Consider the following 19,268-nt stretch of genomic DNA (forward strand, 5'->3'; position numbering starts at 1 on the left):
CTATTCTACTACAGTGTTGAGACCACAATCCAGTCCAGTTATTGGTTGTTGGGTCTGTGATCTGGGCTATTCTACTCCAGTGTTGAGACCACAACCCAGTCCAGTTATTGGTTGTTGGGTCTGTGATCTGGGCTATTCTACTACAGTGTTGAGACCACAATCCAGTCCAGTTATTGGGTCTGATCTGGGATCAGTGTTGAGACCACAATCCAGTCCAGTTATTGGGTCTGGGTCTGTGATCTGGGCTATTCTACAGTGTTGAGACCACAATCCAGTCCAGTTATTGGTTATTGGGTCTGTGATCTGGGCTATTCTAGTGTTGAGACCACAATCCAGTCCAGTGTCATATCATATATTTATGTGCTGGGATCTGAGGGTTTTCCAAATGAATTACAAATGTAAAAACATAGTTTACTTTATTGCTTATGTCTTCACAGTGAGAGTTAATGCTTGGTGTGATCACCTTGCAACAATTAGAATACGATACCTCCATCTGTGTGTCTTGAGACGACATTTAAACATTGCTTTTTGTCATTATTACTGAAGTTTAGTACATTTATTTGAGAGTCATTGATGGGACAGAAATATTCAGACCTCGTCTCTGATTTTCACGCAGATTTAAATCCGGACTGAGACTGTAACGGTTCTCTTGTGGTGAAGGAGAGTCGGACCAAAATGCAGCGTGATGATGATTCTCGATATTTTAATGAAGGAAAAAAACTATACATGAAGAAACTACAAAATAATGAAATGTGAAAACCGAAACAGCCCTATCTGGTGCAAACACAAAGACAGGAACAATCACCCACAAAACACTCAGAGAATATGGCTGCCTAAATATGGTTCCCCCAATCAGAGACAACGATACACACCTGCCTCTGATTGAGAACCACTCCAGACAGCCATAGACTTTGCTAGATAACTAAGCCACACACCCAACACCCCACAAAACCCCAAGACAAAACACACCACAATAAACCCATGTCACACCCTGGCCTAACCAAATAAATGAAGACAAAACACAATATATTACGACCAGGGCGTGACAGAGACTGGATCCATCAGGAACACCCGACAACTCTATCCCAGAGTTAGGTTTCAGAAGACTGCTCCCTTCATATTTTTCAGATCCTAACAAACTCCCCAGTCCTTTCCGATGACAAGCATACCCATAACATGATGCTGCCACCACAATACTTGAAAATATGATCCAATTTAATCAAATGTTTTAATCAAATTATTATTTAATAAATGGTGTGCAGCAAAATGTGAAGACTGTACGAGGGGTGTGTAGACTTTCACTAGGCAGTGTAAATACGACAGTGGCAGGTATAACTACAGTGTAAATACGACAGTGGCAGGTATAACTACAGTGGCAGGTATAACTACAGTGTAAATACGACAGTGGCAGGTATAACTACAGTGTAAATACGACAGTGGCAGGTATAACTACAGTGTAAATACGACAGTGGCAGGTATAACTACAGTGTAAATACGACAGTGGCAGGTATAACTACAGTGTAAATACGACAGTGGCCGGTATAACTACAGTGTAAATACGACAGTGGCAGGTATAACTACAGTGTAAATATGACAGTGGCAGGTATAACTACAAACGACAGTGGCAGGTATAACTACAGTGTTACGACAGTGGCAGGTATAACTACAGTGTAAATACGACAGTGGCAGGTATAACTACAGTGTAAATACGACAGTGGCAGGTATAACTACAGTGTAAATACGACAGTGGCAGGTATAACTACAGTGTAAATACGACAGTGGCAGGTATAACTACAGTGTAAACAACGACAGTGGCAGGTATAACTACAGTGTAAATACGACAGTGGCAGGTATAACTACAGTGTAAATACGACAGTGGCAGGTATAACTACAGTGTAAATACGACAGTGGCAGGTATAACTACAGTGTAAATACGACAGTGGCAGGTATAACTACAGTGTAAATACGACAGTGGCAGGTATAACTACAGTGTAAATACGACAGTGGCAGGTATAACTACAGTGTAAATACGACAGTGGCAGGTATAACTACAGTGTAAATACGACAGTGGCAGGTATAACTACAGTGTAAATACGACAGTGGCAGGTATAACTACAGTGGCAGGTATAACTACAGTGGCAGGTATAACTACAGTGTAAATACGACAGTGGCAGGTATAACTACAGTGGCAGGTATAACTACAGTGGCAGGTATAACTACAGTGTAAATACGACAGTGGCAGGTATAACTACAGTGTAAATACGACAGTGGCAGGTATAACTACAGTGTAAATACGACAGTGGCAGGTATAACTACAGTGTAAATACGACAGTGGCAGGTATACCACAAAGGTGTAAATACGACAGTGGCAGGTATAACTACAGTGTAAATACGACAGTGGCAGGTATAACTACAGTGTAAATACGACAGTGGCAGGTATAACTACAGTGTAAATACGACAGTGGCAGGTATAACCAGTGTAAATAACAGTGGCAGGTAAATGACAGTGGCAGGTATAAACAGTGTAAATAATGACAGTGGCAGGTATAACTACAGTGTAAATATGACAGTGGCAGGTATAACTACAGTGTAAATACGACAGTGGCAGGTATAACTACAGTGTAAATACGACAGTGGCAGGTATAACTACAGTGTAAATATGACAGTGGCAGGTATAACTACAGTGTAAATATGACAGTGGCAGGTATAACTACAGTGTAAATACGACAGTGGCAGGTATAACTACAGTGTAAATACGACAGTGGCAGGTATAACTACAGTGTAAATACGACAGTGGCAGGTATAACTACAGTGTAAATACGACAGTGGCAGGTATAACTACAGTGTAAATACGACAGTGGCAGGTATAACTACAGTGTAAATACGACAGTGGCAGGTATAACTACAGTGTAAATACGACAGTGGCAGGTATAACAGTGTAAATACGACAGTGGCAGGTATAACTACAGTGTAAATACGACAGTGGCAGGTATAACTACAGTGTAAATACGACAGTGGCAGGTATAACTACAGTGTAAATACGACAGTGGCAGGTATAACTACAGTGTAAATACGACAGTGGCAGGTATAACTACAGTGTAAATATGACAGTGGCAGGTATAACTACAGTGTAAATACGACAGTGGCAGGTATAACTACAGTGTAAATACGACAGTGGCAGGTATAACTACAGTGTAAATACGACAGTGGCAGGTATAACTACAGTGTAAATACGACAGTGGCAGGTATAACTACAGTGTAAATACGACAGTGGCAGGTATAACTACAGTGTAAATACGACAGTGGCAGGTATAACTACAGTGTAAATACGACAGTGGCAGGTATAACTACAGTGTAAATACGACAGTGGCAGGTATAACTACAGTGTAAATACGACAGTGGCAGGTATAACTACAGTGTAAATACGACAGTGGCAGGTATAACTACAGTGTAAATACGACAGTGGCAGGTATAACTACAGTGTAAATATGACAGTGGCAGGTATAACTACAGTGTAAATACAGTGGCAGGTATAACTACAGTGTAAATACGACAGTGGCAGGTATAACTACAGTGTAAATACGACAGTGGCAGGTATAACTACAGTGTAAATACGACAGTGGCAGGTATAACTACAGTGTAAATACGACAGTGGCAGGTATAACTACAGTGTAAATACGACAGTGGCAGGTATAACTACAGTGTAAATACGACAGTGGCAGGTATAACTACAGTGTAAATATGACAGTGGCAGGTATAACTACAGTGTAAATACGACAGTGGCAGGTATAACTACAGTGTAAATACGACAGTGGCAGGTATAACTACAGTGTAAATACGACAGTGGCAGGTATAACTACAGTGTAAATACGACAGTGGCAGGTATAACTACAGTGTAAATACGACAGTGGCAGGTATAACTACAGTGTAATACGACAGTGGCAGGTATAACTACAGTGTAAATACGACAGTGGCAGGTATAACTACAGTGTAAATACGACAGTGGCAGGTATAACTACAGTGTAAATACGACAGTGGCAGGTATAACTACAGTGTAAATACGACAGTGGCAGGTATAACTACAGTGTAAATACGACAGTGGCAGGTATAACTACAGTGTAAATACGACAGTGGCAGGTATAACTACAGTGTAAATATGACAGTGGCAGGTATAACTACAGTGTAAATACGACAGTGGCAGGTATAACTACAGTGTAAATACGACAGTGGCAGGTATAACTACAGTGTAAATACGACAGTGGCAGGTATAACTACAGTGTAAAGTGTACGACAGTGGCAGGTATAACTACAGTGTACGACAGTGGCAATACGACAGTGGCAGGTATAACTACAGTGTAAATACGACAGTGGCAGGTATAACTACAGTGTAAATACGACAGTGGCAGGTATAACTACAGTGTAAATACGACAGTGGCAGGTATAACTACAGTGTAAATACGACAGTGGCAGGTATAACTACAGTGGCAGGTATAACTACAGTGTAAATACGACAGTGGCAGGTATAACTACAGTGTAAATACGACAGTGGCAGGTATAACTACAGTGTAAATACGACAGTGGCAGGTATAAACAGTGTAAATACAGTGGCAGGTATAACTACAGTGTAAATACGACAGTGGCAGGTATAACTACAGTGTAAATACGACAGTGGCAGGTATAACTACAGTGTAAATAACGACAGTGGCAGGTATAACTACAGTGGCAGGTATAACTACAGTGTTTGACAGTGGCAGGTATAACTACAGTGTAAATCGACAGTGGCAGGTATAACTACAGTAAATACGACAGTGGCAGGTATAACTACAGTGTAAATACGACAGGAGCAGGTATAACTACAGTGTAAATACGACAGTGGCAGGTATAAGACAGTGTAAATACGACAGTGGCAGGTATAACTACAGTGTCGACAGTGGCAGGTATAACTACAGTGTAAATACGACAGTGGCAGGTATAACTACAGTGTCAAGCAGTGGCAGGTATAACTACAGTGTAAAACACAGTGGCAGGTATAACACAGTGTAAATAGGAAGTGGCAGGTATAACTACAGTGTAAATACGACAGTCAGGTAAGCTCCAGTGCAATGTTCTGTCTCAGTGCTCAATACGGATTGGCTCCTGACTGTCACCTGCAGGCAAAATATATGGCAGGTATAACTACAGGTAAAAACTGGTCCCTCTCACCATGTAAATAGATACTGCAGGTTAAACAGATAGTGGCTATAACTACAGTGACCTGGTATAACTACAGTGTAAATAGGAAGTGGCAGGTTAGATACTGGCAGGTATAAAGACAGTTAAAGACTGGCAGGTATAAACATATATAACAGTGGCAGGTATAACTGTTTCAGTGTTAGATACTGTAGGTTAAAGATAGTGTAAACAATAAGTGGCTGTTTCTACAGTGTTAGATAGTGGCAGGTTAAAGATAGTCTATAACAGTAAGGACTGTTTCTATGTTAGATACTGTAGGTTAAAGATAGTCTATAACAATAAGGACTGTTAACTATGCTAGATACTGGCAGGTTAAAGATAGTCTATAACAATAAGGACTGTGGCATGTTAGATACTGTAGGTTAAAGATAGTGTAAAACAACAGGACAGGTTTCTATGTTAGACAGTGGCAGGTATACAACTGTCAGTGTAGATATGACACTGTTTCTATGTTAGGTATAAAGATAGTGTAAATAAAGACTGTCTACAGTGTAGAACAGTGGCAGGTATAACTACAGTGTAAAACAACAGTGGCAGGTATAACTACAGTGTTAGATAGTGGCAGGTATAAAGACTGTAGATAACAGTAAGGACTGTATAACTAGTGTAAATAGACACTGTAGGTTAAAGATAGTCTATAACAGTAAGGCTGTATAACTACAGTGTAAATACTGTAGGTTAAAGATAGTGTAAATACGACAGTGGCTGTTTCTACAGTTAGATACAGTGGCAGGTATAAAGACAGTGTATAACAACAGTGGCAGGTATTCTATGTTAAATACAGTGGCAGGTATAAAGAGTGTAAATAACAATAAGGACTACAGTGTAAATACGACAGTAGGTATAACTACAGTGTAAAAACGACAGGCCGGTATTCTATGTTAGATACAGTGGCAGGTTAAAGAGTGAGACAGTGGGAGTCTATAACAATAAGGACTGTGGCAGGTATATGTTAGATACTGTGGCAGGTGTAAATACAATAAGGTACTAACTACAGTGTAAATACGACAGTGGCAGGTATAACTACAGTGGCTGTCTATAAAATAAGGACTGTGGCATGGTAGATACTGTAGGTTAAAGATAGGTATAACAATAAACTGTAAATGCTAGATACTGTAGGTTAAAGACTGTCTATAACAACAAGTGTTTCTATGTTAGTGGCAGGTATAAACAGTGTCTATAACAGTAAGGACTGTATAACTATGTTAGATACTGCAGGTATAAAGACAGTCTAAAACAATAAGGACTGTTTCTTGTTAGTCTGTTTATCTTTAGGTTAGAAAAGACCTAGAGTCTATAACAATAAGGACTGTTTCTATGTTAGACCCCTCTTACTCCTAGGTCAATAAAGACTGTCTCACCAGCTGAATGGAAGGCCAAGTTGCCCCCATCGTCAATACCCTCGAAGTCCTCTCAAACACTCCAAACTTAAAGTGGTCTCATCATGCAAGTCATAAGCTCCAGCTGCAATGTTCTGTCTCAGTGCTCACTACAATTGGATACTGTAGTCACCTGCTAAGAAATCTATAACAATAAGGAAACTGTTTCTATGTTAGATACTGTAGGTTAAAGATAGTCTATAACAATAAGGACTGTTTCTATGTTAGATACTGTAGGTTAAAGATAGTCTATAACAATAAGGACTGTTTCTATGTTAGATACTGTAGGTTAAAGACTGTCTATAACAATAAGGACTGTTTCTATGTTAGATACTGTAGGTTAAAGATAGTCTATAACAATAAGGACTGTTTCTATGTTAGATACTGTAGGTTAAAGACTGTCTATAACAATAAGGACTGTTTCTATGTTAGATACTGTAGGTTAAAGATAGTCTATAACAATAAGGACTGTTTCTATGTTAGATACTGTAGGTTAAAGATAGTCTATAACAATAAGGACTGTTTCTATGTTAGATACTGTAGGTTAAAGATCAGTCTATAACAATAAGGACTGTTTCTATGTTAGATACTGTAGGTTAAAGATAGTCTATAACAATAAGGACTGTTTCTATGCTAGATACTGTAGGTTAAAGACTGTCTATAACAACAAGGACTGTTTCTATGTTAGATACTGTAGGTTAAAGATAGTCTATAACAATAAGGACTGTTTCTATGTTAGATACTGTAGGTTAAAGACTGTCTATAACAATAAGGACTGTTTCTATGTTAGATACTGTAGGTTAAAGACTGTCTATAACAATAAGGACTGTTTCTATGCTAGAGTACTGTAGGTTAAAGATAGTCTATAACAATAAGGACTGTTTCTATGCTAGATACTGTAGGTTAAAGACTGTCTATAACAACAAGGACTGTTTCTATGTTAGATACTGTAGGTTAAAGATAGTCTATAACAATAAGGACTGTTTCTATGTTAGATACTGTAGGTTAAAGACTGTCTATAACAATAAGGACTGTTTCTATGTTAGATACTGTAGGTTAAAGATGTCTATAACAATAAGGACTGTTTCTATGTTAGATACTGTAGGTTAAAGGTAACAATAAGGACTGTTTCTAAGATACTGTAGGTTAAAGACTGTCTATAACAATAAGGACTGTTTCTATTTCTGGTGCATGTCCAAGATCGATAATCAATATGTTGTTTATACAGATCAGAGGACACAATATTGATACTATATAGTCCCATAAGAACTGGAGAAAACTCAAAGACTGATGTCAGTTGATCGTTGTTGTGGTTCAATGTTTAAAGAGCCACTTTGTTACTAATAGCCTTGAAGAACCAGAGAACACATATGGAATCATGTTTTAACCAAAATACGTTAAACAAATCAAAATATATTTTATATTTTATGATTCTTAAAAGTAGCTTAACCAGTTGCCTTGATGACAGCTTTGCACACTCTTGGCCTTCTGTCAACCAACTTCATGAGGTAGTCACCTGGATTAAAAAAAAATAATAAGTGTGACTTGATTAAAGTACATTTGTGGAATTTATTTCCTTCTTAGGAATGGTATACAGAATATAGCCCTATTTGGTAAATGACCAAGTCCATATTATGGAAAGATCAGCTCAAATAAGCAAAGAGAAACGACAGCCCATCATTACTTTAAGACATGAAGGTCAACCGTACAGAAAATGAACTTTGAAAGTGCAGTGGCAAAAATCATCAAGTGCTCTGATGAAACTGCCTCATGAGGACCACGACAAGAAAGGAAGACCCAGAGTTTCCTCTGCTGCAGAGGATAAGTACATTAGAGTTCGCTGTACCTCAGTTTGCAGCCTAAAATAAATGCTTCACAGAGTTCAAGTAAGAGACACATCTCAGCATCAACTGTTCAGAGGAGACTATTTGAATCAGGCCTTCATGGTCATTGATGCAAAGAAACCACTACTAAAGGCACCAATAGGAAGAAGAGATTTGCTTGGGCCAAGAAACACGAGCAATGGACATTAGACCGGTGGAAATCTGTCCTTTGGTCTGATGAGTCCAAATTTGAAATGTTTGGTTCCAACGGCCGCATTCGTGAGATACAGAGTAGGTGAACGGATGATCATCTGCATGTGTGGTTCCCACCGTGAAGCATGGAGGAGGTGGTGTGATGGTCCCATCTGGTTTGACACTGTCAGAGGAGACTGTGTGAATCAGGCCTTGATGGTGACACTGTCTGTGATTTATTTAGGTTGAAGGGACACTTAACCAGCATGGCTACCACAGCATTCTGCAGCGATACACCATCCCATCTGGTTTGGCCTTAACCAGCATGGCTACCACAGCTACCACAGCATTCTGCAGCGATACACCATCAGCTTAACCAGCATTCTGCAGCGATACACCATCCCATCTGGTTTGGCCTTAACCAGCATGGCTACCACAGCATTCTGCAGCCTTAACCAGATACACCATCCCATCTGGTTTGGCCTTAACCAGCATGGCTACCGTAGCATTCTGCAGTGATACACCATCCCATCTGGTTTGTGCTTAGCGGGACTATCATTTGTTTATCAACAGGACAATGACCCAACACACACCTCCAGGCTGTGTAAGGACTATTTGACCAAGAAGGGGAGTGATGGAGTGCTACATCAGATGACCTGGCCTCCACAATCACCTGACCTCAACCCAATTGAGTTGGTTTGGGATGAGTTGGAACGCAGAGTGATGGAAAAGCAGCCAACAAGTGCTCAGCATATGTGGGAACTCCTTCAAGACTGTTGGAAAAGCATTCCAGGTGAAGCTGGTTGAGAGAATGCCAAGAGTGTGCAAAGCTGTCATCAAGGCAAAGGGTGGCTACTTTGAAGAATCTCAAATCTCAAATATATTTGTTTAAAACTTCTTAGGGCTGAGATCCCGTTAACGGGGTCGATATGACAACAGCCAGTGAAAGTGCAGGACGCCAAATTCAAAACAACAGAAATCTCATAATTTAAATTCCTCAAACATACAAGTATCTTATACCATTTTGAAAGGTAATTGTGTTGTTAATCCCACCAGTGTCCGATTTTCAAATAGGCTTTACAGTGAAAGCACCACAAACTATTATGTTAGGTCAGAGCCAAGTCACAGAAAAACACAGCCATTTTTCCAAGCAAAGAGTGGAGTCACAAAAATCTGAAATAGAGAGAGAATTAATCACTAACCTTTGATGATCTTCATCAGATGACACTCATAGGACTTCATGTTAGACAATACATGTATGTTTTGTTTGATAAAGTTCATATTTATATCAAAAGATCTCAGTATACATTGGCGCGTTATGTTCACTAGTTCCAAAAACATCCGGTGATTTTGCAGAGAGCCACATCAATTTACAGGAATACTCATTATAAATGTTCATAGAAATACAAGTGCTTTACAGCGAAAGCACCGCAAACTATTATGTTAGGACAATCTATTATGTTGAAGAATCTAAAATATGAAATATATTTTAATTTGTTTAACACTTTTTTGGTTACTACATGATTCCATATGTGTTATTTCCTAGTGTTGATGTCTTCATTATTATTCTACAATGTAGAAAATAGTAAAAAAATAAAAACCCTGTAATGAGGTGTGTCCAAACTGTTGACTGGTGCTGTATATAAATCCCCAACGTAACAACACGTCCAATCATGACGTCTGTCAGAATGGGGACTGCAAACAATTGTGCTAATGGATTTAATTAATCATTTTCACCTGACAGTATATTTGACTTGTTAACATTTCTCAGGGCTGCTCTGTCCGTCTGTCCGTCCGTGGATTTTATTTCATATGTGGGTTCATTGTCCCCTCCCCTCCTGTTGCAACCAGTCCCCTCCCTCCTCCTGTAGGGTGCAACCAGTCCCCTCCCTCCTCCTGTAGGGTTCAACCAGTCCCCTGTTGCAACCAGTCCCCTCCTCCTCCTGTAGGGGCCAACCAGTCCCCTCCCTCCTCCTGTAGGGTGTAGGGTGTAACCAGTCCCCTCCCTCCTCCTGTAGGGTGTAACCAGTCCCTCCCTCCTCCTGTAGGGTGTAACCAGTCCCCTCCCTCCTCCTGTAGGGTTCAACCAGTCCCCTCCCTCCTCCTGTAGGGTCAACCAGTCCCCTCCCTCCTCCTGTAGGGTGCAACCAGTCCCCTCCCCTTCCTGTAGGGTTCAACCAGTCCCCTCCTGTAGGGTTCAACCAGTCCCTCCTCCTCCTGTAGGGTTCAACCAGTCCCTCCCTCTTCCTGTAGGGTTCAACCAGTCCCCTCCCTCCTCCTGTAGGGTTCAACCAGTCCCCTCCCTCTTCCTGTAGGGTTCAACCCCTCCCTCTCCTGTAGGGTGAAACCAGTCCCCTCCTCCTCCTGTAGGGTCAACCAGTCCCTCCCTCCTCCTGTAGGGTTCAACCAGTCCCCTCCCTCCTCCTGTAGGGTACAAACCAACCAGTCCCCTCCAGTCCCATCCCTCTCCTGTAGGGTTCAACCAGTCCCCTCCCTCTTCCTGTAGGGTGCAACCAGTCCCCTTCCTCCTCCTGTAGGGTTCAACCAGTCCCCTCCCTCCTCCTGTAGGGTCCAGTCCCTCCCTCCTCCTGTAGGGTGCAACCAGTCCCCCCCTCCTCCTGTAGGGTGCAACCAGTCCCCTCCCTCCTCCTGTAGGGTTCAACCAGTCCCCTCCCTCCTCCTGTAGGGTGCAACCAGTCCCCTCCCTCTTCCTGTAGGGTGCAACCAGTCCCCCCCTCCTCCTGTAGGGTGTAACCAGTCCCCTCCCTCCTCCTGTAGGGTTCAACCAGTCCCCTCCCTCCTCCTGTAGGGTTCAACCAGTCCCCTCCCTCCTCCTGTAGGGTTCAACCAGTCCCCTCCTCCTCCTGTAGGGTGCAACCAGTCCCCTCCCTCCTCCTGTAGGGTGCAACCAGTCCCCTCCCCTCCTCCTGTAGGGTGCAACCAGTCCCCTCCCTCCTCCTGTAGGGTTCAACCAGTCCCCTCCCTCCTCCTGTAGGGTGCAACCAGTCCCCTCCCTCCTCCTGTAGGGTGCAACCAGTCCCCTCCCTCCTCCTGTAGGGTTCAACCAGTCCTCCCTCCTCCTGTAGGGTGTAACCAGTCCCCTCCCTCCTCCTGTAGGGTTCAACCAGTCCTCCCTCCTCCAGAGGGGGTCCCCTCCTCCTCCTGTAGGGTGTAACAGTCCCCTCCTCCTGTAGGGTGTAATCAGTCCCCTCCCTCCTCAGTGTAATCAGTCTCCCTCCTCCTGTAGGGTGTAACAGGCAGAGGGGGTTGTCCCCTGGGACATCTTATCACATTATTCAGTGTGTGTCTGTGTGTGTGGTGACAGGCAGAGGGGTTGTGGGACATCTTAACACATTATTCAGTGTGTGTCTGTGTGTTTGGTATTTTATTTTTTTCACCTCCTGAAGAAATATAATTTGGAGCACAGGAGGATGGTGGCACTAATTGGGGAGGACAGGCTCATGGTAATGGCTGGAGCGGAATGAGCAGAGTGGTAATAAATAAATCAAAACACAGAGTTTCTATGTGTTTGATTCCATTCCATTCGCTCTGTTCCAGCCGTTATTTTGAGCCGTCCTCCCCTCCGCCAGCCTCCACTGGTTTGGAGAAATCTCTCTTTTGGTGCACTCCGCATTGTAAAAAGTCTCTCCTTCTCTTTCTAGAGTCAATGGACTTACCCCTCCCTATATGTGAGTCCCGAAGACAATAGCCGATCACCTCTGTGATCGTAACTTTGATTAAAAACAGAAGTCAGAGATGATGTCGTCCGTTTATAGCCATCGTTTTGGAAAAGGACCTTAAAGAATCCAAGGAAAGATAAATTATCTCACAGACATGTACATTATGTACATTCACTTCAATTCAAATAGAATGGTACTTTGTTGGCTGTTGATTGGCGAGTTTCTCCCTTCCTCCAGTTCATTGGACAGAAATAAGGGAGCCTCATTAGCATGAGAACTCTGACGCAGCCAATTGGAGAGCAGTAAAGGCTTTCATCATCAAGTCCCTGCCAATAGTTTGACAGTGTCAGTTTCTCCCCCAAAAAAGGTGTGTGTCCTTCGCGACAGACATCTCCAAATGAAACGTAAATATATTAAAGATATGTAATATGTAAATATATACTAATGAAAAGGAAACACAGGAACGTTTCATCTTCTGTCGTGCCTTTTACCAAAGACATGATCACCGTACCTTTAAAGACATGATCACCGTACCTTAAAGACCATGAGGGTTCACCTTAAAGACATGATCACCGTACCTTAAAAAGACTTAAAGACATGATGTACCTTAAAGACATGATCACCGTACCTTAAAGACATGATCACCGTACCTTAAAGACATGATCACCGTACCTTAAAGACATGATCACCGTACCTTAAAGACATGATCACCGTACCTTAAAGACATGATCACCGTACCTTAAAGACCTGATCACCGTACCTTAAAGACATGATCACCGTACCTTAAAGACCTGATACCTTAAAGACATGATCACCGTACCTTAAAGACATGATCACCGTACCTTAAAGACATGATCACCGTACCTTAAAGACATGATCACCGTACCTTAAAGACATGATCACCGTACCTTAAAGACATGATCATCACTTAAAAAGACATGATCACCGTACCTTAAAGACATGATCACCGTACCTTAAAGACATGATCACCGTAGACCTTAAAGACATGATCACCGTACCTTAAAGACCTGATCACCGTACCTTAAAGACATGATCACCGTACCTTAAAGACATGATCACCCCTCCTTAAAGACATGATCACCGTGATACCTTAAAGACATGATCACCGTACCTTAAAGACATGATCACCGTACCTTAAAGACATGATCACCGTACCCAAAGACATGATCACCGTACCTTAAAGACATGATCACCGTACCTTAAAGACCTGATCATACCTTAAAGACATGATCACCGTACCTTAAAGACATGATCACCGCACCTTAAAGACATGATCACCGTACCTTAAAGAAAGACATGATCACCGTACCTTAAAGACATGATCACCGTACCTTAAAGACATGATCACCGTACCTTAAAGACATGATCACCGTACCTTAAAGACATGATCACCGTACCTTAAAGACCTGATCACCGTACCTGAAGGGGTAAAGACATGATCACCGTATGCAAAGACATGATCACCGTAGGGTGCAAAGACATGATCACCGTACCTTAAAGACATGATCACCGTAGGGTCTAAAGACATGATCACCGTCCCAAAGACATGATCACCGTACCTTAAAGACATGATCACCGTACCTTAAAGACATGATCACCGATCCAAAGACCTGATCACCGTACCTTAAAGACATGATCACCGCACCTGTAAAGACATGATCACCGTACCTTAAAGACATGATCACCGTATCCTTAAAGACATGATCACTCCTGTAGGGTTAAAGACATGATCACCGTACCTTAAAGACATGATCACCGTACCTTAAAGACATGATCATGATACCCAAAGACATGATCACCGTGTGTCCAAAGACCTGATCACCGTCCTAAAGACATGATCACCGTACCTTAAAGACATGATCACCGTACCTTAAAGACCTGATCACCGTACCTTAAAGAATGATCACCGAGTGGTAAAGACATGATCACCTGATCGTACCTAAAGACATGATCACCTTAAAGACATGATCACCGTACTCCTTAAAGACATGATCACCCACAAAGACCTGATCACCGTACCTTAAAGACATGATCACCGACCTTAAAGACATGATCACCGTACCTTAAAGACATGATCACCGTACCTTAAAGACATGATCACCGTCAAAGACATGATCACCGTACCTTAAAGACATGATCACCGTACCTTAAAGACATGATCACCGTAATTTAAAGACATGATCACCGTATCTTAAAGACATGATCACCGTACCTCCAAAGACATGATCACCATACCTTAAAGACATGATCACCGTACCTTAAAGACCTGATCACCGTACCTAAAGACCTGATCACCGTACCCAAAGACATGATCACCGTACCTTAAAGACATGATCACCGTACCTATTAAAGACATGATCACCGTACCTTAAAGACCTGATCACCGTACCTTAAAGACATGATCACCGTACCTTAAAGACATGATCACCGTACCTTAAAGACATGATCACCGTACCTTAAAGACATGATCACCGTACCTTAAAGACATGTATCAAAGACATGATCACCGTACCTTAAAGACCTGATCACCGTACCTTAAAGACATGATCACCGTACCTTAAAGACCTGATCACCGTACCTTAAAGACATGATCACCGTACCTTAAAGACATGATCACCGTACCTTAAAGACATGATCACCGTACTTAAAGACATGATCACCGACTAAAGACATGATCACCGTACCTTAAAGACATGATCACCGTTCTTAAAGTGATCACTTCTAAAGACATGATCACCGTACATTAAAGACATGATCACCGTACCTTAAAGACATGATCACCGTACCTTAAAGACATGATCACCGTACTTTAAAGACCTGATCACCGATCCAAAGACATGATACCTTAAAGACATGATCACCGTACCTTAAAGACATGATCACCGTACCTTAAAGACATGATCACCGTACCTTAAAGACATGATCACCGTACCTTAAAGACATGATCACCGTACCTTAAAGACCTGATCACCGTACCCTTAAAGACATGATCACCGTACCTTAAAGACATGATCACGTACCTTAAAGACATGACCTTAAAGACATGATCACCGTACCTAAAGAAAGACATGATCACCGACTTAAAGACATGATCACCACCTTAAAGACATGATCACCGTACCTTAAAGACATGATCACCGTATCTAAAGACATGATCACCGTACCTTAAAGACATGATCACCGTACCTTAAAGACATGATTAAAGACATGATCACCGTACCTTAAAGACATGATCACCGTACCCAAAGACATGATCACCGTACCTTAAAGACATGATCACCGTACCCAAAGACCTGATCACCGTACTCCAAAGACATGATCACCGTACCTTAAAGACATGATCACCGTACCTTAAAGACATGATCATACTTTAAAGACATGATCTCCGTACCTTAAAGACATGATCACCACTTAAAGACATGATCACCTTAAAGACATGATCACCTGATCACCTTAAATGACATGATCACCGTACTAAAGACATGATCACCGTACCCAAAGACCTGATCACCGTACCTTAAAGACATGATCACCGTACCTTAAAGACATGATCACCGTTAAAGACATGATCACCAAAGACATGATCACCGTACCTTAAAGACATGATCACCGTACCTTAAAGAGACATGATCACCGTACCCAAAGACATGATCACCAAAAGACATGATCACCGTACCTTAAAGACATGATCACCGTATCTTTAGTGACATGATCACCATACCTTAAAGACATGATCACCGTACCCAAAGACATGATCACCGTATCTAAAGACATGATCATGTACCTTAAAGACATGATCACCGTACCTAAAGACATGATCACCCCTTAAAGACATGATCACCGTACCTTTAAAGACATGATCACCGTACCTTAAAGACCTGATCACCGTACCTTAAAGACATGATCACCGTACCTTAAATACATGATCACCTTAAAGACCTGATCACCATTGCCTAAAGACATGATCACCGTACCTTAAAGACATGATCACCGTACCTTAAAGACATGATCACCGTACCTTAAAGACATGATCACCGTACCTTAAAGACCTGATCACCGTACCTTAAAGACATGATCACCGTACCTTAAAGACCTGATCACCGTACCTTAAAGACATGATCACCGTACCTTAAAGACATGATCACGTACCTTAAAGACATGATCACCGTACCTTAAAGACATGATCACCGTACATCAAAGACATGATCACCGTACCTTAAAGACATGATCACCATCTTAAAGACATGATCACCTTAAAGACATATCACCTTAAAGACATGATCACCGTGCCTTAAAGACATGATCACCGTACCTTAAAGACATGATCACCGTACCTTAAAGACATGATCACCGTACCTTAAAGACATGATCACCGTACCTTAAAGACCTGATCACCGTACCTTAAAGACATGATCACCGTACCTTAAAGACATGATCACCGTACCTTAAAGACATGATCACCGTACCTTAAAGACATGATCACCGTACCTTAAAGACATGATCACGTACCTTAAAGACATGATCTTACATGATGCTGCCTTAAAGACATGATCACCGTACCTTAAAGACATGATCACCGTACCTTAAAGACATGATCACCGTACCTTAAAGACATGATATTTTAAACCTGAGACATGATCACCGTACCTTAAAGACCTGATCACCGTACCTAAAGACATGATCACCGTACCTTAAAGACATGATCACCGTACCTTAAAGACATGATCACCGTACCTTAAAGACATGTACCTTAAAGACAGACCTTAAAGACATGATCACCGTACCTTAAAGACATGATCACCGTACCTTAAAGACATGATCACCGTACCTTAAAGACATGATCACCGTACCTTAAAGACATGATCACCGTACCTTAAAGACATGATCACCGTACCTTAAAGACATGATCACCGTACCTTAAAGACATGATCACCGTACCTTAAAGACCTGATCAAAGACATGATCACCGTACCTTAAAGACATGATCACCGTACCTTAAAAGAATGATCACCATAAAGACCTGATGATCACCGTACCTTAAAGACAAAGACATGATCACCATACCTTAAAGACATGATCACCGTACCTTAAAGACATGATCACCGTACCTTAAAGACATGATCACCGTACCTTAAAGACATGATCACCGTACCTTAAAGACAAGACCTTAAAGATGATCACCGTACCTTAAAGACATGATCACCGTACCTTAAAGACATGATCACCGTACCTTAAAGACATGATCACCGTACCTTAAAGACATGATCACCGTACCTTAAAGACAAAGACATGATCACCGTACCTTAAAGACCTGATCACTGTCACCTTAAAGACATGATCACCGTACCTTAAAGACATGATCACCGTACCTTAAAGACATGATCACCGTACCTTAAAGACATGATCACCGTACCTTAAAGACCATGATGATCACCGTACCTTAAAGACATGATCATCACCGTACCTTAAAGACATGATCACCGTACCTTAAAGACATGATCACCGTACCTTAAAGACATGATCACCGTACCTTAAAGACATGATCACCGTACCTTAAAGACATGATCACCGTACCTTAAAGACATGATCACCGTACCTTAAAGACATGATCACAGATACCTTAAAGACCTGATCACCGTACCTTAAAGACATGATCACCGTACCTTAAAGACATGATCACCGTACCTTAAAGACATGATCATGACCGTACCTTAAAGACATGATCGTACCTTAAAGACATGATCACCGTACCTTAAAGACATGATCACCGTACCTTAAAGACATGATCACCGTACCTTAAAGACATGATCACCGTATGATCACTGTAAAGACATGATCACCGTACCTTAAAGACATGATCACCGTACCTTAAAGACATGATCACATGATCACCGTACCTTAAAGACATGATCACCGTACCTTAAAGACATGATCACCGTACCGTACCTTAAAGATGATCACCGTACCTTAAAGACATGATCACCACTTAAAGACATGATCGTACCTTAAAGACATGATCACCGTACCTTAAAGACATGATCACCTTAAAGACCTGATACCTTAAAGACCTGATCACCGTACCTTAAAGACATGATCACCGTACCTTAAAGACATGATGTACCTTAAAGACATGATCACCGTACCTTAAAAGACATGATCACCGTACCTTAAAGATACCATACCTTAAAGACATGATCACACCGTACCTTAAAGACAAAGACATGATCACCGTACCTTAAAGACATGATCACCGTACCTTAAAGACACTGTACCTTAAAGACATGATTTACCTTCATTTACAGTATTTTTGTGTGTTTTCCTTGCAGTGTTTTATAAACATAATCTTCATTGAATAACTATAGATCATATACAGTACATTCAGAAAGTATTCTGACCTCTTGACTTTTTCCACATTATTTTACATGACAGCCTTACTCTAACATGGACACACACAATACCACATAACGACAAAGCAAAATAATGTTTTAATTTTTTATTGCAAATGTATAAATTTAAAAACACTAAAATATCACATTTCCATTAATATTCAGACCCTTTATGCAGTACTTTGTTGATACACCTTTGGCAGTGATTACAGCCTCGAGTCATTTTGAGTAGGACGCTACAAGCTTGGTACACCTGTATTGGGGTGTTTCTCCCATTCTTCTCTGCAGATCCCCTCAAGCTCCGTCAGATTGGATGGGGAGCGTCGCTGCACAGCTATTTTCAGGTCTCTTCAGAGATGTTGGATCGGGTTCAAGTCTGGTCTCTGGCTGGGCCACTAAAGGACATTCAGAGACATTCAGAGTCCCGAAGCCACACTCCTGCATTGTTTTGTCTGTGTCCTCAGGGTCGTTGTCCTGTTGAAAGGTGAACCTTCACCTCAGTCTGAGGTCCTGAATGCTCTGGAGCAGGTTTTCATCAAGGATCTCTCTGTACTT

At 41.5% G+C, this 19,268-nt stretch overlaps 2 long non-coding RNA genes across 5 annotated transcripts; both read left to right on the plus strand.

Annotated features, from left to right (window-relative positions):
• Positions 1-702: 702 nt before the first annotated feature.
• On the plus strand, positions 703-4,583 carry LOC127924114 (uncharacterized). 4 transcript variants are annotated; one of them, XR_008116803.1, is made up of 3 exons: positions 703-1,329; positions 1,572-1,603; positions 4,471-4,583. It is a non-coding gene; the product is annotated as an uncharacterized LOC127924114 (long non-coding RNA). The 4 variants fall into 4 exon arrangements; XR_008116801.1 differs by lacking the exon at positions 1,572-1,603 and adding an exon at positions 2,545-2,576; XR_008116804.1 differs by lacking the exon at positions 1,572-1,603 and adding an exon at positions 2,641-2,672.
• Positions 4,584-6,761: 2,178 nt separating this feature from the next.
• On the plus strand, positions 6,762-7,839 carry LOC127924116 (uncharacterized). The gene is made up of 4 exons (XR_008116805.1): positions 6,762-7,103; positions 7,309-7,410; positions 7,565-7,666; positions 7,757-7,839. It is a non-coding gene; the product is annotated as an uncharacterized LOC127924116 (long non-coding RNA).
• The last annotated feature ends 11,429 nt before the right edge of the window (positions 7,840-19,268 follow it).

Source organism: Oncorhynchus keta, unplaced genomic scaffold (genome assembly GCF_023373465.1).
Source record: "Oncorhynchus keta strain PuntledgeMale-10-30-2019 unplaced genomic scaffold, Oket_V2 Un_contig_3683_pilon_pilon, whole genome shotgun sequence".
Taxonomy (NCBI): domain Eukaryota; kingdom Metazoa; phylum Chordata; class Actinopteri; order Salmoniformes; family Salmonidae; genus Oncorhynchus; species Oncorhynchus keta.